This window comes from Tamandua tetradactyla, chromosome 6 (assembly GCF_023851605.1).
Source record: "Tamandua tetradactyla isolate mTamTet1 chromosome 6, mTamTet1.pri, whole genome shotgun sequence".
In the NCBI taxonomy this organism is placed as follows: domain Eukaryota; kingdom Metazoa; phylum Chordata; class Mammalia; order Pilosa; family Myrmecophagidae; genus Tamandua; species Tamandua tetradactyla.
This window is the reverse complement of record NC_135332.1, coordinates 82,445,112-82,467,431: the sequence shown is the minus strand read 5'-3', so window position 1 is coordinate 82,467,431 and position 22,320 is coordinate 82,445,112. Positions and strand designations below refer to the sequence as shown.

At 38.5% G+C, this 22,320-nt stretch overlaps 1 protein-coding gene and 1 pseudogene across 10 annotated transcripts in view; one reads left to right on the top strand and one right to left on the bottom strand.

Annotated features, from left to right (window-relative positions):
* MROH1 (maestro heat like repeat family member 1) overlaps positions 1 to 22,320 on the top strand; it is a 201,659-nt gene that overhangs the window by 17,757 nt on the left and 161,582 nt on the right. Inside the window, exon 2 of one of the 10 annotated variants that reach the window (XM_077166520.1) lies at positions 1,006 to 1,098. The exons of the other annotated variants lie outside the window; for them this stretch is intronic. The gene's annotated coding sequence lies outside the window, so the exon portion shown is untranslated. The remainder of the gene's footprint in view (positions 1 to 1,005; positions 1,099 to 22,320) is intronic. 10 annotated transcript variants of the gene reach the window in all.
* LOC143688503 (BET1 homolog pseudogene) lies at positions 16,210 to 16,594 on the bottom strand (annotated as a pseudogene).

The following is a 22,320-nucleotide window of genomic DNA, read 5'->3' as shown; positions in this document are numbered from 1 at the left end:
CCTGCCCAGTAGGTGGTGCTCGTGGCACACATTTGTCTGCGGGTTCCACCAGTTACAGGTGCTGTGGGTCCTTTAACTTTGGAAAACTCTCGCCATGGGGGAGGTTCGCCAGCCAAAGCCGCTTGGAAGAGTGCCAGCCGGCCCGGGGGTCTGAACGCGGGGAGGGTCGCTGGCTGCTGCAGCCCGGGAGAGCGCCCGACCGAATTTCCTTGTCGGCCCGGGGCGCCAAGCATGGCGGGAGGGCGCCAGCCGCCGCAGCCCGGGAGAGTGCACCATTCCCAGCCGGACCGGGGAGTCACGTGTTTGGAAGGGACCCTCCCGGTCACTGTTCTCCGCGGTCTGGGGATTTCCGACCCAACTCTCTCAGTTGGTCTGGGGGGCCTCGCGTGGTGGAAACGCCAGCCGCCGCAGCCCGAGGGGACCGCCTGCCCAATTCTGGCAGCTGGCCTGGGAAGGAGGAAGGGAGGGACCCCGGCCGCTTGCCGTCCCGCCCGGGAAAGCCCGCGCCCCTCGGCGATCTCACCGGAGCTGGTTCTCCCAGACAGTCAGTCGTTCCAGGATGGGGTACGCCGTCCCTTTGATTTCCGTCATGGCTCCGGGAGCTGCTCTGTATCGTCTCCACTCCCCCAGTGCCTGTTCTGGAGGAGGAAAGGTCAGGGTGGCAAGACTGTCGGGGACGGTGGCGGAGGAGCTGGTGAAGGCGGAAGAGGGCACGGTGGTGGTTGGAGAGCCGCCGGAGAGGAGGAGAAAGGGAAGGATAAGATGGCGGATGGAGCGCCGCCAGAGCAGAAGGGGAAAGAAAAGGGCAAGATGGTGGCAGAGAAGGGGGAAGAGGAGGGCTGGCTGGCTGGCGGCGGGAGCGCCGCCACCGGAGAAAGAGGGAGAGGAGGGCGGGCTGGCTGGCGGCGGGAGCGCCTCCGGCGGAGAAAGAGGGAGAGGAGGGCTGGCTGACTGGCGGTGGGAGCACCACCAGCGGAGAAAGAGAGCCTGTTTCTATTTCTTTAGTAGCTGTTCTGGAGAAGGAACTAAGACCTGCACGTCTTACTAAGCTGCCATCTTCTCCGGAAGTCTCCTCTCCACTACATCTTGACTAACAAGGTGATACCTATTTAATGTGTAAGAATAACCTCTGGGATAATCTCTGGACTCAGTTTAGAATCTCTCGGCCATTGACATTTTATTTTGTCTGATTTCACTCTTCCCCCTTTTGGTCGAGAAGCTTTTCTCAATCCTTTGATGCTGAGGCTCAGCTCATTCAAGGATTTTTCTCAATCCCTTAATGCTGCTTCTCAGCTCGTTTTAGAATTTCTGTCCCATGTTGCCAGGAGGGTTCACACCCCTCGGAGTCATGTCCCATGTAGCCAAGGGGAAGGCAGTGAGTTTGCTTGTTGTGTTGGCTGGAGAGAGAAGCCACATCTGAGCAACAAAAGAAGTTCTCTTGGGGGTGACTCTTAGGCCTAATTTTAGGTAGGCTTGACCTGTCCTTTGTTGGGCCAAGCTTCACATGAACAAACCCCAACATTGGGGGCTCAGCCCATTGCCCTGGCCGTCTTCACTGCTTGTGAGAAGATCAAGAATTCAACTTGGGGAAGTTGAATCCTCCCCACCTTCCACCATTCCTCAAAGGGGATGTGTTGGTCTGAATCTGTGGTGGACCCCAGAAAAGCCATGCCCTTTAATCCTCATTCAGTGTTGCTGGGTGGGAGCATTTTGATTGTTTACATGAAGATGTGACCCAACCAATTGTGGGTGGTAACTTTTGATTAGATGATTTCCATGGAGGTGTATCTCCACCCACTGAAGGTGGAGTTGCTTACTGGAATCCTTTAAAGTAGGAAACGTTTGGGAGAGAGTTCCTTTTTGGTAGAGCCACGTGAAAGCCAGCGGACGCCGCTGTGTTCGCCATGTGCCCTTCCAGCTGAGAGAGAAACGTTGAACATCATCAGCCTTCTTGAACCAAGGTGTCTTTCCCCAGATGCCTTAAATTGGACACTTCTATAGACTTGTTTTGACTGGGACATTTTCTCGGCCTTAGAACTGTAAACTGGCAACTTATTAAATTCCCCTTGTTAAAAGTCATTCTGTTTCTGGTATATTGCGTTCTGGCAGCTAGTAAACTAGAACAGGGACCTTGCAAGTACTTTTTTATTCACTGTTCAAATCACTCTGGGATTTATCGGGGCATCACTCTGGACAAACCAACAAAATATCATGCCCTACTCAAGGTTCCATGTACTTACGGTGTTCCATTAAGCTGTCTACATAAGTTACATTAGGAAATGCACTAGTCAAATATAAATTTTGCACCAAATAAACGTTTTTTGCTTTAGTCTCACACATAAGTTAAAATTTTAAAATATTAATTACTATCAGTTTTCAACACTCTGCAATAATGACATTCCTATGTTCTTCCTCATGCAAAAACAATTTTTAAAATTTGTACATTTAGTCACTATCATTATACACTCTAGACATTCCTAGATTATACCATCTCAGTTTTTATTGTCTTTCCTTCTGATTTCATGTGTGCCCCCAGCCCTCCTCCCTCTATCATTCTCACACTCAGCTTTATTCAGTGTTTTAACGTAATTGTATTACAGTTAGGTAGTATTGTGCTGTCCATTTCTGAGTTTTTACGTTCAGTCCTGTTGCACAATCTGTATCACTTCAGCTCCAATCACCCAATATCGTACCCTATTTCTATCCCCTGATGGTCTCTGTTACCAACGAAATTCTCCAAGTTTATTCACTAATGTCAGTTCATATCAGTGAGACTGTACAGTATTTTTCCTTTTGTTTCTGGCTCATCTCACTCAGCGTAATGTCCTTAAGGGCCGTCCATGTTTTTACATACTTTATAACTTTATTCTGTCTTAACGGCTGCATAATATTTTGTCATATGTATATACCACAGTTTGTTTAGCGACTTGTCTGTTGATGAATATTTGGGCTGTTTTCCATTTCTGGCAATTGTAAAAATGCTGCTATAAAAATTGGTGTGCAAATGCCTGCTTGTGTCCTTGCCCTCATGTCCTCTGAGTAGATACCTAACAATGGTATTGCCAGGTCATATGGCAATTCTATATTTAGCTTCCTGAGGAGCCACCAAACTGCCTTCCACAGCGGTTATACCATTTGACATTCCCACCAACAATGGATAAGTGTGCCTCTTTCTCCACATCCTCTCCAGCATTTGTCATTTTCTGTTGTGTTGATAATGGCCATTCTTGTGGGTGTGAGATGATACCTCATTATGGTTTTGATTTGCATTTCTCTAATAGCCAGGGAAGTTGAACATCTCTTCATGTGCCTTTTGGCCATTTGTATTTCCTCTTCTGAGAAGTGTCTGTTCAAGTCTTTTGCCCATTTTGTATTTGGGTTGTCTGTCCTTTTGTGGTTGAGTTGAACAGTCTCTTTATATATTCTGGATACTAGACCTTTATCTGATATATCGTTTCCAAATATTGTTTCCCATTGTGTAGGCTGTCTTTTTACTTTCTTGATGAAGTTCTTTGATGCGCAAAAGTGTTTAGTTTAGCATTGTTTTTGCATGAGGAAGAACATAGGAATGTCATTATTTCAGAGTGTTGAAAACTGATAGTAATTAATATTTTAAAAATTTAACTTTCTTTCTTTCTTTAGTGCTTGTGCTTTGGGTGTAAGGTCTGGGAAACTGCCTCCTATTAAAAGATTTATAAGATGTTTCCCTACATTTTCTTCTAACAGTTTTATGGTCTTAGATCTAATGTTTAGGTCTTTGATCCATTTTGAGTTAATTTTGTATAGAGTGTGAGACGTGGATCCTCTTTCATTCTTTTGCATGTGGATATCTAGTTCTCTAGGCCCCATTTATTGAAGAGATTGTTCTGTCCCAGGTGAGTTGGCTTGACTGCCTTATCAAAGATCAATTGTCCATATATGAGAGGGTCTATATCTGAACACTCTATTCTATTCTTTTGGTCAGTGTATCTATCTTTAGGCCAGTACCATGTTGTTTTGATCACTGTAGCTTCATAATATGCCTTCAAGTCAGTAGCATGATGCCTCCAATTTCATTTTTCTTTCTCAGGATATTTTTAGCTATTTGGGGCACCCTCCCCCTCCAGATAAATTTGGTTATTCATTTTTCTAATTCTGAAAAGTAAGGTTTTGGGATTTTAGTTGGTGTTGCATTGAATCTGTAAATCAATTTAGGTAGAATTGACATCTTAATTATATTTAGTCTTCCAATCCATGAAAATCATATGCCCTTCCATTTATTTAAGTCTTCTGTGATTTCTTTTGACAATTTCTTGTAGTTTTCTTTGTATAGATCTTTTGTATCTTTAGGTAAGTTTATTCGTAATATTTTATTTTTTTGGTTACAGTTGTAAATGGAATTTTTTTCTTGATTTTCTCCTCAGATTCTTCATTACTTTATATAGAAACACTACAGATTTTTGAGTGCTGATCTTGTAATGTGCCACTTTGCTGTACTCATTTATTAGCTCTAATAGTTTTGCTGTGGGTTTTTCAATATTTTGACATGTATTATCTTATCATCTGCAAATAGTGAGAGTTTACTTCTTCCTTTCCAAGTTTGATGCCTTGTATTTCTTTTTCTTGTCTAATTGCTCTGGTTAGAAATTCCAACACAGTGTTGAATAACAATGGTGATAGTAGACATCCTTGTCTTGTTCCTGATCTTAGGGGGAAAGTTTTCGGTTTTTCCCCATTGAGGATGATATTAGCTGTGGGCTTTTCATATATTCCCTTTATTATGTTGAGAAAGTTCCCTTCTATTCCTATCCTTTGAAGTGTTTTCAACGAGAAAAGATGTTGAATTTTGTCAAATGCCTTTTCTGCATCATTCGAGATGATCATGTGGTTTTTCTGCTTTGATTTGTTGATATGATGTATTACATTAATTGATTTTCTCATGTTGAATCATCCTTGTGTGCCTGGGATGAATCATACTTGGTGATGGTATATAATTTTTTTAATATGCTGCTGGATTCGATTTGCAAGAATTTTGTTTGAGGATTTTTGCATCTATTTTTGTTAAGGATTTTTGTATCTATATTCATTAGGGAGATTGGCCTGTAGTTTTCTTTTCTTGTAATGTCTTTGTCTGGCTTTGGCATGAGGGTGATGTTTGCTTTGTAGAATGAGTTAGGTAGCTTTCTATCCTCTTCAATTTTTTTGAAGAGTTTGAGCAGGATTGGTACTAATTCTTTCTTGAATGTTTGGTAGAATTGACTTGTGAAGCCATCTGGTCCTGGACTTTTCTTTTTGTGGAGCTTCTTAATGACTGATTCAGTTTCTTTACTTGTGATTGGTTTGTGAGGTCGTCTATTTCTTCTCGAGTCAATGTTGGTTGTTCATGTCTTTCTAGGAAGTTGTTCATTTCATCTACATTGTCTAATTTATTAGCATAAAGTTGTTCATAGTATCCTGTCATTACTTCCTTTATTTCTGTAGGGTCAGTGATTATGTCTCCTCTTCCATTTCTAATCTTCTTTATTTGCATCCTCTCTCTTCTTCTTTTTGTCAGCCTTGCTAGTCTTGCCAGCTTGCAAAGCTTGCCAGCCTTGTCAGTCTTACTGATTTTCTCATAAAACCAGCTTCTAGTTTTGTTGATTTTCTCAATTGTTTTCATGTTCTCAATTTCATTTATTTCTGTTGTAATCTTAATTATTTCTTTTCTTTTGCTTGCTTTGGGGTTAGTTTACTGTTCTTTCTCTAGTTCTTCCAAGTGTACAGTTAATTCCTTGATTTTTCTTCTTTCTTCTTTTTTGATATAGGCATTTAGGGCAATAAATTTCCCCCTTAGCACTGCCTTTGCTGCATCCCATAAGTTTTGATATGTTGTGTTTTCATTTTCATTTGCCTTAAGATATTTACTGATTTCTCTTGTAATTTCTTCCTTGACCCACTGGTTGTTTAAGAGTGTGTTGTTGAGCCTCCATATATTTGTGAATTTTTCTGGCACTCTGCCTATTATTGATTTCCAACTTCATTCCTTTGTGATCTCAGAAAGTGTTTTGTATGATTTCAATCTTTTAAAATTTATTGAGACTTGCTTTGTGACCCAGCTTGGCTTTTCTTAAGAATGATCCATGAGCACTTGAGAAAAATGTGTATCCTGCTGTTGTGAGGTGTAATGTTCTATAAATGTCTGTTAAGTCTAGCTGATTTATTATATTTTTCAAATTCTGTGTTTCTTTATAGTAGATTCTGTCTCTAGATGTTCTGTCCATTGATGAGAGTGGTGAATTGAAGTGGTGAATTGGTGGATGTGTCTGTTTCTCTTTTCAGTGTTTGCCGCATGTATTTTGGAGCATTCTGGCTCGGTGTATAAATATTTATGATTGTTATATGTTCTTGCTGAATTGTTCCTTTTATTAATACATAGTATCCTTCTTTGTCGCTTTGAACTGTTTTACATTTGAAGTCTAATTTGTTGGATATTAGTATAGCTACTCTTGCTCTTTTCTGATTGTTATTTCCATGAAATATCTTTTCCCAACCTTTCACTTTCAACCTGTGTTTATCCTTGGGTCTAAGATGTGTTTCCTGTAGACAGCATATAGATGGGTCCTGTTTTTTAATCCATTCTGCCAGTCTATGTCTTTTTTTTTTTTTTTTTACCGTTCTACATATGCACTCAGTAATTCTTAACATCATCACATAGATGCATGATCATCATTTCTTAGTACATTTGCATCGGTTTAGAGGATCTAGCAACACAACAGAAAAAGATATAAAATGTTAATATAGAGAAAAGAAATAAAAGTAGTAATAATAGTACAAAAAAAAAAACCCTATAGCTCAGATGCAGCTTCATTCAGTGTTTTAACATGATTACTTTACAATTAGGTATTATTGTGCTGACCATTTTTGAGTTTTTGTATCTAGTCCTGTTGCACAGTCTGTATCCCTTCCGCTCCAATTATCCATTATCTTACCCTGTTTCTAACTCCTGCTGGACTCTGTTACCAATGACATATTTCAAGTTTATTCTCGAATGTCCATTCACATCAGTGGGACCATACAGTATTTGTCCTTTAGTTTTTGGCTGGACTCACTCAGCATAATATTCTCTAGGTCCAGTCTATGTCTTTTGATTCGGGAGTTTAATCCATTAACATTTAGTGTCATTACTGTATGGGCGGTCCTTTCTTCTACCATTTTGTGTTTTGGATTTTATACATCATATCTAATTTTCCTTCTTTTTACCTTTATTCATATTCTTCATTTCTACACTCTTCTCCACAACTCTCTTTTCTGTCTTTTCATACCTGTCTCTAGTGCTCCCTTTAGTATTTTTTGCAGAGCTGGTCTCTTGGTCACAAATTCTCTCAGTGATTTTTTTGTCTGAAAATGTTTTAATTTCTCTCTCATTTTTGAAGGATAATTTTGCTGGATACAGAATTCTTGGTTGGCAGTTTTTCTCTTTTAATAATTTAAATATATCATCCCGGTGTCTTCTTGCCTCCATGGTTTCTGCTGAGAAATCTACACATAGTCTTATTGGGTTTCCCTTGTATGTGATGGATTGCTTTTCTCTTGCTGCTTTCAAGATTCTCTCTTTCTCTTTGACCTGTGACATTCTGATTAGTAAATGTCTTGGAGTATGTCTATTTGGATCTATTCTCTTTGGGGTACGCTGCACTTCTTGGATCTGTAATTTTAAGTCTTTCATAAGAGTTGGGAAATTTTCAGTGATAATTTCCTCCTCCTTTTCCCTTCTCTTCTCCTTCTGGGACACCCACAACACGTATATTCGTGCGCTTCATGTTGTCATTCAATTCCCTGAGTCCCTGCTCATATTTTTCCATTTTTTTTCCTATATTTTCTTTTTCTTGCCGGATTTCAGATGTTCCGTCCTCCACTTCACTAATCCAGTGTTCTGCCTCTTGAAATCTATCATTGTAGGTTTCCATTGTTTTTTTCATCTCCTCTACCGTGCGTTTCATTCCCATAAGTTCTGTGATTTGTGTTTTCAGACTTTCGATTTCTTTTTGTTCATTCCTTGCCCTCTTTATATCCTCCCTCAATTCGTTCATTTGATATTTGGTAAGGTTTTCCATGTCTGTTCGAACATTGTGAATTAATTGTTTCAACTCCTGTATCTCATTTGAACTGTTGATGCGTTCCTTTGACTAGGCCATTTCTGTAATTTTCCTAGTGTGATTTGTTATTTTTTTCTGGCCTCTGGGCATTTAATTACCTTAATTAGTTTATTGTGGAGATTGCTTTCACTTTTTTTTCCCCTAGGAATTTTTTCCTGGGTGTCTTTGTTGTCTATCTGTTCTTTGATGTTCAGTTCACCTTAATTTAGTCCTCTAGCTTAGGTTTTTTTTAATAGATCAGAATTTTTCAGTTCTTGTTTTTTTTGCTTCTTGCCCTGCTTGTATGGTGCCTTTCCCCCACCTCTTAGGAGCGTCTGCTTAGGTATTATAGACCCCAGTCAGATTTTCCCAGATCAAACTGATCTCTTCTCAGGAGGAAAGCGTCACCTGTGTCAGTTTTCCCTGAGGGTTAGACCCAGCAAATTAAAAGGTTTTCCTATGTAGTTTCTGGACTCTACCTTTTCCCTACCCTGACCAGTATGTGGCCCTTTTCTGCCAACGGGTCCTACCGGCATAAGGTGATGCGGTACCTTTAACTTCAGCAGACTCTTCCTGCTGGGGACATGGTGAAGACGGAGGAAAGGTTGTAGGCTGGTTTTAATCGCTTTACGTTTCCAGACCCTGGGGTCTTAATTCTTTGAGGGAAGGATTCCAGCTGTGCTGGGCTCCACTCCTCTCCTGGCAAAGGCACAGGCTCCAGACAAGCTCTCAAACAAGCCTGTTTCTGCCTATGCCTGGGGCAGTGGAGTCAGAGAAGCCTTGCAGCTGTATCCAAAGAGTAATTAATCCATAGAAACACAGCCACAAAGAGAAAAAGAAAAATCCTTTTCAGAGCAGGATCTGGTTCCTCAGGTTTGCCAATCAAGAGCTTAAATTGGTATGTTGTGCCATGTATCTCCAGGTGCCCCCTCCTTTCCTGCAGGGCCCAGACTTTTCAGATCCAAAAATCCTGTTTTGTTGTTTTTTTTTCTTTTTTTCTTTTTCTGTCAGCCCTGCCCCCTCTGTGCTGGGGCAAAACCAGTGACCTCCTCTTTTACTCAAGGTTCAGCTGAGCTGGGGGCCTATTTTTAGTAGTCAGAATTTGTTAAGTAATTCCACAATTGGTGTTTGGTTGTGCTCAGCCCCTGGTGCTAGTAAAGTCTCTTTCCTTTCCCCTCTTGGAAGCAGCCTGTGGGGGAGGGGCGCTGGTTGCCACAGCTTGGGGAACTCATGGTTCTGGGGGGCTTGCATCTGGTCCAGCTGGCCCAAACTGGGGTACACTGTGTGTTCGGTCACTGACGTGACCCCAGCAGTTGTTCTGTACTGTTTCTGGCTATTTATTAGCTGCTCTGGAGGATGAACTAAATCCCACTCCTCGCTAAGCCGCTATCTTGGCTCCTCTCATGTCCACATTTTCCTTAAATGCTCATGGATCATTCTCAAAGATGAACCATAAGCAGGGTCACAAAACAAGTTGCAATAAATGTAAAAAGATTGAAATTATATCAAAACACTTTCTCAGATCATAATGGAATGAAGTTGGAAATCAGTAACATGCAGAGGGCCAGAAAATTCACAAATATATGGAGGCTAAACAATGCACTCTTAAACAACCAGTGGGCCAAGAAAGAAATTACAGGAGAAATCAGTAAATATCTTGAGGCAAAGGAGAATAAAAACACAGCACACCAAAATGCATGGTATGCAGCAAAGGCAGTGCTAAGAGGAAAATTCATTTCCTTAGATGCGTATATTAAAAAAGCAGAAAGAGCAGAAATCGAGGAATTAGCTGTTCACTTGGAAGAACTAGAGAAAGAACACCAAACTAACTCCAAAGCAAACAAAAATAAATAATGACAATTAGAGCAGAAGTAAATGGAATTGAGAACGTGAAAACAACTGAGAAAATGATCAAAACCAGAAATTGGTTGTTTTAGAAAATCAATAAAATTAATGGACCCTTAGCCTGGTTGAGAAAAAGAAAAAGAGTGAAGATGCAAATAAATAAAACCAGAAATGGAAGAGGAGACATAACCACTGACCCCACAGAAATAAAGGAAGTAATGACAGGATACTATAGAGCAACTTTATGCTAATAGATTCAACAATGTAGATGAAATGGACAGCTTCCTAGAAAGGCATGAACAATCACACTGGCTTGAGAAGAAATAGATAACGTCAACAATGAACCACAAATAAAAGATTGAATCAGTTATCAAAAAGCTGCTTGGAAAAGAAAAGTCCAGGACCAGATGACTTCAATATGAATTCTACCAAACATTCAAGAAAGAATTAGTACCAGTCCTGCTCAAATGCTTCAAAAAAAGGGAAGAGGAGGGAAAGCTCCCTAATTCATTCTGTGAAGCTAACATCATCCTAATAACAAAGCCAAACGAAGACACTGCAAGATAAGAAAATTACAGACTATTCTCTCTAATGAATGTAGGTGCAAAAATCCTCAACAAAATACTTGAAATTGACGCCAGCAGCACAATATAAGAATTATACTCCATGACCAAGTAGGTAGGAGTTAATCCAGATATGCAAGGTTCATTCAGTGTAAGAAAATCAATTAATGTAATACACCATATCTACAAATCCAAGCAGAAAAACGATATGAGCATCTCGATTGAGGCAGAAAAGCCATATGGTAAACTCAACATTTTTCCTTGATGAAAACATTTTAAAGAATAGGAGTAGTATGTAGCTTCCTCAACATGATAAAGGGAATATATGAGAAACCCCCAGCTAACATCATCCTCAATGGGGAAAGAATGAAAGCTTTCCCTGTAAAATTAGGAACATAGGAACAAGACAAGATGCCCATTGTCAGCATTGTTATTCAACATTGTGCTGGACCTTCTAGCCAGTGCAAATAGACAATAATATATATAAAGGGGTTCTTCAACTCAACAACAAAAAACAAGCAACCCAATTAAAAAGTGGGCAAACAAGCAGTGCCATGGTGGCTCAGTGGCAGAATTCTTGCCTGCCATGCCGAGACCCATGTTCAATTCCTAGTGCCTGCCCTTGAAAAAAAAAAAAAAAGTGGGCAAAAAACATGAACAGACTCTTCTCAGAAGAGGAAGTACAAATGACTAAAAAGCACATGAAAAGATCCCAACTTTACTCACTATTAGGGAAATTCAGGTCAAAACCACTAGATATCATCTGACACCCACTAGAATGGCCATTATCAAAAAATCAGAAAATGAGAAGAGCTGTAGAGGTTGTGGAGAAAGAGGCACACTTATCCTCTGTTGGCAGGAATGTAAAATGATACAACCACTCTGGAAGGCAGTTTGGTGGTTCCTCAGGAAGCTAAGTATAGAATTGCCATAAGATCCAGCCATCCCATTGTTATCTAATCAGAAGATTTCAGGGCCAGGACACAGATATATGGACACCAATGTTTATAGCAGCATTATTTACGATTGCCATGAGATGGAAACAACCCAATGTCCACCAGCAGATGTGTGGCTAAACAAGCTGTGATATATAGATACAATGGAATATTATGCAACTGTAAGACAAAATAAAGTCATGAAGCATATAACAACATGGATGGACCTTGAGGATATTAAGGTGAGTGAAATTAGCCAGAAACAAAGGACAGCTACTGTGTGGTCTCACTGACATGAACTTCCATTAATGAGTGAACTTAGAGAATTTCAATTAAGAAAATAGGTTATCAGGAGATAGAAATAGGTTAGATATTGGGTAATCGGTTTTGAAGGGGATGCAGATTGTACAACAGGACTGATTGTAAAAATTCGGAAATGGATAGCACAATACTACCTGATTGTAGCAGAATAATATACATATACTGAATGAAGCCGAATGTGAGTATAATAGACACAGAAGAGCTGGGGGCACATATGAGAATCAAGAATGAGTGGTATAATTTAGGAATGTCTAGAATGGACGGTGATGGTGATTAAATGTACAAATTAAAAAATGTTTTTATATGAGGGAGAACAAATGAATGTCAGTATTGCAGGGTATTAAAAATAGATGGTATATGGCAAAAAAAGTACAATCAGTGCAAGCTTGGGCCTGTAGTCAACAGTAATATTGTAATATGCTTCCACTGAATGTAACAGAGGCATGATGCCAAAACTGAATGTCAGCAGGCCAGGGGCATGGGGAAGGGATATGAATTCTTTGTGGAAGAAAAGGAAATGTCTTCAGATAGAGTATGGTGGCAAAGGCATGTCTATACATTCAGGCTGGATTGTATGATGTGGGAATAAAACTTTAAAAATGAACAGAGAGAGAGATCATGGTGATGAATATACTGTTATGATATTGTGAGCCATTGATTGTACACCATATACAGAATGTATGTTAGCAATGTTCATGTTTGTATGTTGTTTTGGTTTGATAATACAAAATAAATTTTAAAAAATGCTTATTCAAATAATATATGTACACTCTAAAAAAAACCCACAAATAAATGGAGAGAAACAAGTTCTAGAGAAAATGTGGAGAAAGAGATTTGTATCTATTCACTGTCGGTAGGGAAACTGAGAGGTGCAGCCCCTTGGAGGGCAGTGTGATGGTTTCACAAGAGGCCACGGGTGGGTTTAGATATGATCCTGAAACCTGTTGTTTAGTATATTCCTGGGGGGACTGAGTGCGGGGACTTGAATGGACATCTGCACACTGGTGTTTATGACCACAGTGTTCCAGATCCACAGTGAATGGAGGTACATCGACAGAGGAATAGAAGGGGGATCTTTGAGGTATACATACAATGGACTACTGAGCGGCTGCAAGAAGAAATGAAGTCGTGAGGCATGCAACTAGGTGAATGAACCTTAAGGACTGTATATTCAATGAAATCTCAGGAACAAAAAGACAAATATTATCATGCCTCAAATCATATGGACTAAATGTAATGTAAAAACTTGGTGAACTGAAGTCAAGAGCATGGGTATCAGGTTGGGGCCTATTGTAAAGGGTCCTAGATTGTGAGCTCTTATGGCAGTCACATATACTCATGAGGTATAGCTGTTAATTCTCAATTTTGAGATGCTGAGATGTTTGTAGATAGCATGGTTGTCGCAGAAACTTTGGGTGTTTATGTGATATGAGACTCAAATGTAGAGCTCTGAAGCTATGGAGGTCAGTAGTACCCTATACAGGAACTTTTTAAAAAGTTGAAAAAGTGATCAGACTTTGAGTAGAGATGTGAATGAAGCTGATGTGGCTAGGACTAAGGTATATCAGAATACAGGGTAAAACTTCAACTTCTGCGTGAGACTAAAGGGAGAGATGTTTATTTGGTACAAAATTTTTATTATGGTGTTCTAACTTGCTAGTTGCTAGAATGCAAGATACCAGAAACAGAGCAGCTTTTAAAAAGGGGAATTTAACAAGTTGCTAGTTTATAGTTCTAAGGCCATGAAAATGTCTCAATTAAAGCAAGTCTATAGAAATGTCCAAATAGAGGCATCAACAAGAGGATACCTTCATTCAAGAACGGTGAATGAAGTTCAAGGTTTTTTTCTCAACTGGAAGGGCACATGGCAAAGTCTCTCAGCTTTCTCTACCAGCTTTTTGTTTCATGAAGTTCTCCGGCAGGCATTTTCCTTTTTCTTCTCCAGACGTCTCTTGCAGCATGGGCTCTCTCGACCTCTTGGCTCTGCTCGGCTGAGCTGAGGCTTTCTGTGGCTTTCTCGTGGCTCTAAAAAGGGATTCTCTCCATCAGTTGGGTGGGTCACATCTCCATGGGAACAATCAAAATGTTCCCAGCCAGCAATGTTGAATGAAGATTAAAGGACATGGGTTTTCTGGGGTCCATCACAGATTCCAACCGGCACATATGGGTAGTGCGTTTCCTAATTTAACTTGTGTGGTCATTTAGTTGAACACCATATGTGCATGGAATTTTGAATAGGGCATGAGATTTTGTTGTTTTGTCCAAGTTAGTGTGATTCCCTGATAAATCCCAGTGTAATTTAGGCAGTGAATAAAAAAGTATTTACAAAGTCCCCTCGGGGTACTCTGGAAAAAGGAGGAAATATTCAACTTCTCCATTTGTAGAATTTCTCATAACTCTCACAAGCAGTGACGATACACAGATAGAGAGGATGAGCCCTGGGTTTTGGGATTTGATCCTATGAAACTTTCCTGCAAAGGATAGACACAAAACTAAGCCTACTTAAAATTAGGCCTAAGAGTCATTCTTAGAGAACTGTTTTGTTGCCCAGATATGGCCTCTTTAATTCAATTTGGCAGGTGAACTCACTGCCCTCCACCTCTACATGGGACATGACTCCCAGGGGTATAAATCTCCCTGGCAATGTGGGACAGAAATCTCAGGATGAGTCTGGACCCAGCATCAAGGGATTGAGTAATCCTTGACTGAAAGGGAAAGAGAGAAGTGAGACAAAATAAAGTTTCAGTGACTGAGAGATTTCAAACGGAGTTGAGAGGTTATCCTTGAAGTTATTCTTATACATTATATAGATATCCCTTTTTAGTTTATGGTATATTGGAGTGGGTGGAGAGAAATACCTTAAACTGTTGAACTTTGTTCTGTCTTCAAGATTCTTGAAGACAATTGTATAAAGATACGGCATTTGCAGTGTGATTGTGGGAGCATTGTGTCTGATGCTCCTGTTATCTAGGGTGTGGACAGATGAGTAAAAAATATGGATAGAAAAAAATCATATGGGTGACAAATGGTAAAATAAATTGGATAGATGGAAATACTAGAGGTCAGTGAGAGGAGGGAGGGTTAAGAAGTATGGGATGTATGAGTTCTTTCTTTTTTCTTTTTATTTTTTTTCTGGAATGATGCAAATGTTATAAAAACTGATCATGGTGATGAATACACAACTATGTGATGATATTGTGAGCCACTGATTGTGGAATATATATGTGTGGAATATATATGTGTGACGATTTCTCAATATTTTTTAAAAAATCAACTGGCCGTAAAATGTGCTTTGAAATAAAAAAATACTCAGCTGGCCATAGACATGTGGATTTATGTCTGGATGCTTGATTCTTTTCCATTCGTATATATGTCTGTGCTTATGCCAGTACCAAACTGTTTAAGTTATTGTAGCTTTGTAGTAACTTTTTTTTCATTAAACAATTTAATTTTGGAGTCTATACATGGATAAATTTCTAAATGGAGCAACACAGAGTATTTAACATTTTAATATTTCTTTCTACTCAACAGTCCACTTTTATGTTTTGCTTTTTATAAACAAACATACTGGATTAAAATAACAATACTCAATCCAGATTCAGTGCTTGAAAATTTTCAGTATCTACTTTGAGCACAGTAAAGCAGCAGCAGTTAATTTTCTTGAACATTTTATTTCCACTCAGAGCTTAGCAATTTACTTAGTGTCACATTATTCTGTCACAAATGATAACCAAATGACCTACCTAAGTAGCCAAAGCCATAAAAAATTACTTAAAGCCAAGTTTATGGAATTTATAAAGTCAATATCAAATAACTGTACTGGTACACATTTGTGCTGGGCCCTACTAAAATATGCCAAATTGACAGACTTTAAAAGAATGTCTGTCTTTGGGCAGAAGAGGAAGAGAAGTTTTCTCGTAAAAAATTATAAAGAGGAGATAAAAAGAAATTGGCCCACAATTTTAGCTGAGTAGAGGAGCAAAGGGGAGTAGAAGTTCACCGCTGATGATAGTTCAAGATAATGCATTCACTACTCTGTCACAACTGTGTTCGCCCCCTTCAAGAGCTCAGCATCAGGCTCTGCAGATATTTTTGCTCCTGTCCCTCTAAATTTCTTTATATAGAACACAAACCTACGTTTGTATTAACAACAGATTATTATATTGCTATTTAATTTGATGGTAAACAAGCAGTAGAAAAAGATTCTTAGGTCCAGACTGACTTCAAGCCATCTCAATACCCCTGGAGACAGGGGTTAAAAATGAGTCATTAAGAAATGATATCCAGGAACACTATCTTATGTAATATGATTTATAAAACAAGTAAACTTTGGTAATCTTCAATGGAAAATGCCATAGTATTTGTAAAATAAGTGTTTTGATGCTGATTTTTATCCAAGTGTAACTTCAAGTCATTAAGTTGGAATAAATTCCAAACTCACACTTACTTGCATCACCTCAGTTTAATAATCCAATAAATGACAAAAAAGGCATTGAAAACAGCATCATATAGCACAGCAACTTTGTTTGGCTCCCTTTGGATAAAATCTTCAGTTTCTCCATGTGTTATGTAGAAATCCAGTTGTAGAATCAAACTGTGAATCCATTTCAGCTAGTAGTTTATTTTGATTTTTCACTTCATGGCCTATTTCAGTGGAAAGGGATTTTATAGCAGTTACTTTATTTCTCAGACTTTCAGTGAGCTTCTCATTTTCTTCTTCGCAGGCACTATACCCACTGTTAGCATAGCCGTAGTTGCCAGAAGGTACTCCTTCACCCAGGCCTGCACGCCTCATCCTGCCAGAGGATGAGGGAAAAGGCAGGGGCGGGATTGAGTAGGAAGGGGCCAGGGATGACCCAGACCGCGTTTTCAGTGCCCTGCACAACACCGACTTCTTCCCCTGAAGTGCCGTGACATCAGTGGGGTCCAAACATCGCGCCTGTAGTAACTTTTGAAATTAGGAAGTGTGAGTCCTTTAACTTTTTTCTTATTTTTCAGAGTTGTTTTGACTCTTGGGTCCACTTGCAATTCCATATGAATGTGAGGATTAGCTTTTACAGTTCCTCAAAAAAGACTGCTTATGTTTTTATAGGCATTGCATTGAATTATTACTTTGGAGACAGTATTGACATCTTGACAATATTAAGTCTTCCAATCCATTATTACACAGTGTCTTTCTATTTATTTAGGTCTTCTTTAATTTCTTCCAGCTTTTGTAGGAACTCTTTCACCTCCCTGGTTAAAGTTATTCTTAGGATTTTTTGCTTCTTTTAGATGCAATTTTAAATGGAGTTCTTGATTTCCTTTTGACATTCTTACTGATAATATAGAATCCAATTAAATTCTGTGTACTTATACCGCGTTGAATTTATTGGTCCTAGAAGTTTATGGATTCTTATGGATTTTCTAGAAATAGGTTCATGTCTTCTGTGAATGGGGATAATTTGACTTCTTCCTTTCCAATTTGGATGCATTTATGTCTTTCTGTTACCTAATGGCTGTAGCTAGAACTTGCAGTACAAGGTGAATAACAGTGTTGACAGTGGGCAGTCTTGTCTTACTTCTGATCTTAGGGAGAAAGCTTTCATACTTTCACCATCGAGTATGATATTTGCTGTGGATTTTACATAAATGCCCTTTATCGTGTTGAGAAAGTTCTTTATTCCTGCTTTTCTGAGTGTTTTTTATCATGAAAAGATGTTAGATTTCAAGTGCCATTTCTGAGTCAATTGAGATGATCATGTTTTTTTTTTTTTCTGTCATTCAGTCGATGTGCCATATTACATTGAATTTCTTATGTGATCCATCCTTGCATTCCTAGAAAAAGTCCCATTTGGCCATGGCCTATAATCCTTTTAATGTACTGTTGGATTCGGTTTGCCGATCTGTAATTTTCTTTATTCATGCTGTCTTTATCTGACTTTCTGATCATGGTAATGCTGGCCTAATAAAATGAGCTAGGAAGTAGTCCTTCTGTTTTTTTGGAAGAATTTGAAAGGGTTGGTATCAGGGTTTTTTTGACAGCTTGATAGAATACAGCTTGAAACCATCCAGTCCTGGACTTCTTCATTTTTAAGTAATGATTCAGTTTCTTTACTTGTCATAGGATTATTGAGATTTTTTTATTTCCTCCTGCATTAGATTAGGTGATTTTGAGGACTTTGTTTCATCCAGGTTTTCTAATTTTTGGCATATAATACACTCATATGATCCTCTTAGTTTCCCACTTTCAGTCTGGATTTTAGTTATTTGTGCCTTTTCCCTCTATTTCTTTGTCACTCTGGGTAAATGTTTGTTACTTTTATTGACTTTTTTTTTTTTTAAGCTTTTTTTGATTTTGTTGATTCTCTCTATTTCATTTATCTCTGCCTAATCATTATTATTTCTTTTCCTCTACTAACTTTAGATTTAGTTTGCCCTTCTTGTTCTAGTTTCTTTATGTGTGAAATTATTTATTTGTATTCTTTCTTCATTTTTAGTTTTGTCATTTACAGCCATAAATTTCCCTTAGCATTGCTTTCCTGGCATCTCATAAGTTTTGGTATGTTAATTTTTGTATTTATTCATTTCAATATATTTCCTAATTTCCCTAATTTCTGCTTTGACCCACTGCTTTTTTAAAAGTATATATTTTAATATCATCACATAGATGCATATTCATCATTTCTTAGTACATTTGCATCGATTTAGAAAAAGAAATAGAAAGACAACAGAAAAAGAAATAAAACAATAATAGAAAAAAATAAAAAATAAAAAAAGTATGTATTTTAATCTTCACATATTTGCAAATTTTGCAGTTTTTATTTTGTCATACATTTCGAGCTTTATTCTTTGTGGTCCCAGGTGATTTTTTTATGGTTTCAATATTTTAAAATTTATTAAAATTGATATGTAGCCTGATGTATGCTGTATTTGGGAAAACATTCCTTGTGCATTTGAGAAGAATGTGTGTTCTTCTGTAGTTGGGTAATTTCTCTTTTTTAACTTTTGAAAGATAATTTTGCCAGATATAAAATTTTTTCTCCTTTTTACAATTCCCCAATTTTAGGTTTTATGTCCAGCTGTCCATTAGGTCTAATTGGTTAATAATGTTCAAGTTCTCTGGTTTCCTATTGATCTTCTGTTTAAATGTTCTTTTAAGTGTTGAAAGTGGTATTGAAAGTCTCCCACTGCTATTATAATGTTATCTATTTCTCCCTTTTCTGTTCTATCAATTTTTGCTTTATGTACTTTGAGGCTCTGTTGTGAGGTGCATATATATATATATATATATGTATGTATGTATGTATGTTATATCCTTGTGCTGGATTGGACCTTTTCTCAATGTGTAATGTCCTTCTTTGTCTCTTGTAATCCTTTTTTGACTTAAGCCCTATTTTGTCTGACAATAATATAGACATTCTGGCTCTGTTTTGATTACTGTTTGCAGGAAATATCTTTTCCCACTCTTTAGCTTTCAATCTCTCTGTCTCTGTGTCTTTGTTCTTAAAGTGAGTCACCTATAGATAGCATATAGGTGGGTCATGTTTTTTCATCCCCGCTGTCAATCTTTGCCTTTTAGTAGGGAACTTCAGTCCATCGACATTTAAGGTAGTAACTGAGAAAGAAACATTTACTTATGCCTTTTAGCTATTTGTTTTCTGTTTGTCTTGTATGATTTTTGTTCCTCAAATGCTCCATTACTGCCTGTTTTGTGTTTAGTTGCTTTATTGCAGTAAACCATTTTTATTCCCTTCCTCTTTGCTTCTTTTGTATCTTTTATTTTTTTAGTTGTCGCCTCAGTAATTACAATTAACATTTTAATCTAATAACAACCAAACTAGTACTAACATAGTTTCAGTAATATACAAACTCTACTCCTGTGTATTTCCGTCCCTACCTCTCTATATTGTCATTGTCTCAGATTGCATCTTTATACATTGTATGCCTGTTAACATAGATTTTAAATGTTCTTTTACACATTTGCCTTTTTAAGTCATTTAGGGGGAAGAAGTCAGTTACACACCAAAAGTACAATAATACAGAATTTTATGTTTACCTCTGTAGTTACCTTTACCAATGCTTTTTAGTTCTTATTTGTGTTTAAGTTATCATATAGTGTCCTTTTCTTTTCAGCCTGAAGGATCACCTTTAGCATTTCCTGTAGGGCAGTTCTTCTGATAATGAACTCCTTCAGCTTTTGTTTATCTGTAAACGTCTTAATTTCTCTTTTTTACTTTTGAAAGATGATTTTGCCAGAATACAATTTTTTTTCTTTTTACAATTCCATAATTTTAGGTTTTTATTTCTAGCTGATATAAGGTATTGGAGGCTAAAAGAAATATCAGTATAAAGATTCAGCACTTGTACTCATTTGTTAAACTCAGCCTTCTCTGTATAACACCACCATCACATTTGATCTTTCTCCCACTCTTTAAGGACTATTTCATCTGTACTCACTCTAACTTTTTCATTTTGGAAAGGGGCTGTCGATAATATGGGATAGGGGGATGGAACTAGTTGATATTCTAGAAAGGCTGGCCCCTCTGCATTTCAGGACTTATGTGGTACAGGGACCCATCTGGAGTTTGTAGGTTTTGGCGAGTTACCCTAGTGCATGGAACCTTTGTAGAATCTTATATAATACCCTAGGTATTCTGTACGATTGGCAGGAATGGTTTTCTTTGGGGTTTGACAAGTTATTATAGGTAGCAATGTCTGACTGAAGCATGCATAAGAGTGACCTCCAGCGTAGCCTCGTGACGCTATTTGAATTCTCTCAGCTACTGATACCTTATTTGTTACACTTCTTTTCCCCCTTTTTCTCAGGATGGCATTGCTGATCTCATGGTACCAACACCAGACTCATCTGGGAGATGGGTCATCTCCTATGCCACCAGGGAGACTTTCCTCCCTGGCTGTCCCACGTAGGGGGAGGGCAAATGATTTCACTTGTAGAGTTGGGCTTAGAGAGAGAAAGGCCACACCTGAGCAACAAAAGAGGTTCTTGCAGATGACTCTTAGACATTCCCATAGGTAGACTAAGCTTCTCTGCTATATACATAAGGTACACATGAGCAAGCCTTAAGCTCAAGGACTTGGCTTATTGATTTGTGTGTCCCTAATGTTTGGCAAAATATCCAGGGTTTCCCCAGTGGTAAAGTTTAACAGTTCTTAATTTTTCTCCCATCCTTCAAGAAACTTTGCCAATACATTTAAAAATAATTTTTTTCTCTTACAGTATAATGTATATACAAAGGAAAGAAATAAAAAAGCAATAGTTTCAAAGCACTCTTCAACAGGTATACAGGACAGATCCCAGAGTTTGTCATGGGCCACCATACAATCCTTCAAATTTTCCTTCTAGCTGCTCTGGAATGTAGTAGGCTAGAAGGCTTAAATACTTTTTTATCATCACAGTTGACTTTTTTCCTTCTTATTTTGTGAAAAATAACATATATACAGAAAAGCAATAAATTTATAAAGCACAGCGCCACAGTTAGTTGTAGAACGTATTGCAGAGTTTGATATGGGTTGCAATTCCACAATTTTAGGTTTTTACTTCTAACTGCTCTAAGATACTGGAGACTAAAAGAGATAGCAATTTAATGATTCAGCATTCACATTCATTCATTAAATCCTATCTTCATTGTATAACTCCACTATCACCTTTGATCTTCCCAGCTTTCTCTTTAGGGGTGTTTGGGCTAGGGCCATTCTAACTTTTTCATATTGGAAGGGCCTGTTGCTAATATGGGTTAGGGAGATGGAACATTCGGATGTTCTGGAGAGGCTGGGCCTTCTAAGTTTCAAGACTTAACTGGTCCAGGGACCCATCTGGAGGTTGTAAGTTTCTGAAAAGTTACTCTAGTACATGGAACCCTTTTGGAATCTTATATGTTACCCTAGGTGTTCTTTAGGATTGGCTGGAATGGTCCTGGCTCGGGGTTGGCAGGTTGTGAGAAGTAGCAAGGTCCAACTGAAGCTTGCTTAAGAGCAACCTCCAGAGTAACCTCTTGACTCTATTTGAACTCTCTCTGCCATGATACTTTATTAGTTATACTTCTTTTCCCTCTTTTGGTAAGAATGAAATTGTTGATCCCACAGTGCTGTGTCTGGATTTATCCCTGGGAGTCATCTTCCACGTTGCCAGGGAGACTTTCACCCCTGGATGTCAATGTCCCATGTAGGGGGGATGGCAATGATTTCACTTGCAGAATTGGGCTTAGAGAGAGTGAGGCCACACCTGAGCAACAATAGAGGTCCTCCAGAAGTAACTCTTAAGCATGCCTGTAGGTAGGCTAAGCTTCTCTGTTACCTACATAAGCTTCACAAGAGTAAGCCTTATGATCAAGGGCATGGCCTATTGATTTGGGTGTCCCTAATGTTTGACACATTGTCAGGGGATCCCATGATGGTAAGGTTTAATTAATAATTCCATAGTCTTTCTCCCATATAAACCTTTCTTCCATTGGTCTCAAAGGGTATGTGTGGTTCTAAAATGTAGACACTGTCTTACTCGCCCCTATGTTCTGAATTACTTTAACCCCAACCTTTTCGGCTTCATTCTTATCTCTAAATATC